Source organism: Elephantulus edwardii, unplaced genomic scaffold (genome assembly GCF_000299155.1).
Source record: "Elephantulus edwardii isolate Elephantulus edwardi_28Jun2011 unplaced genomic scaffold, EleEdw1.0 scaffold00129, whole genome shotgun sequence".
Classification (NCBI taxonomy): Eukaryota; Metazoa; Chordata; class Mammalia; order Macroscelidea; family Macroscelididae; genus Elephantulus; species Elephantulus edwardii.
In genome coordinates, this window is record NW_006399879.1 from 1601178 (window position 1) to 1601894 (window position 717).

A 717-nucleotide genomic window follows, 5' to 3' on the forward strand; every position below is an offset into this window, starting at 1 on the left:
GGATTGATTCAGTGACTGGGGTAATCTGGATGGATGTGTCAGAGGCAATGAGATTGGCACGGGATAGAGCACGGTTTAGGGCTGTTGTACATAGGATCGCTATGAGTCGCAAACGACTCAATGGCACATAACAACAACAACAACTGTATGCAACATTTTGGTGGGCTTTTTTTTTTATCCATTCTGCTACTCCTTTTGTCTTAATTGGTACATTTAGTCCATTCACATTAAGAGTGATTATTGTCAGACGAAATTTTAATTTTGCCATTTGCCGTGTTTCTTTTTCTGTTGTTTCTGGTTACTTTGGTCCATGAACTTTCCTTTGGCATCTCTGTGTGAAGGAATTAAATTAAAATTTCTTGTAGTTTTGGTCTTGTTGTCACAAATTCCTTAACTTTCTTCTTTTCTGCAAAAGATCTCATTTCACCTTCATATTTGATGCAGAGTTTTCCTGAGTATAGGATCCTTGGCTGACAATTATTTCCTTTCACCTTTCGGTATATGTGATCCCATTGTCTTTTAGTTCACATGGTTTCTGCTGAGAAATCAGAATTTAATCTAATTGTGTGCCATTTGTAGGTAACTCTGTTTTTCTTGTGCTGTTTTTACTGAAGAGCAATGATGTCTCTCTGGAGACTAAGGTGCATTTGATACAGGCCATGGTCTTTGCAATCACTTGTTATGCATCAGAGAGTTGGACAATGACTAGGGAGGATA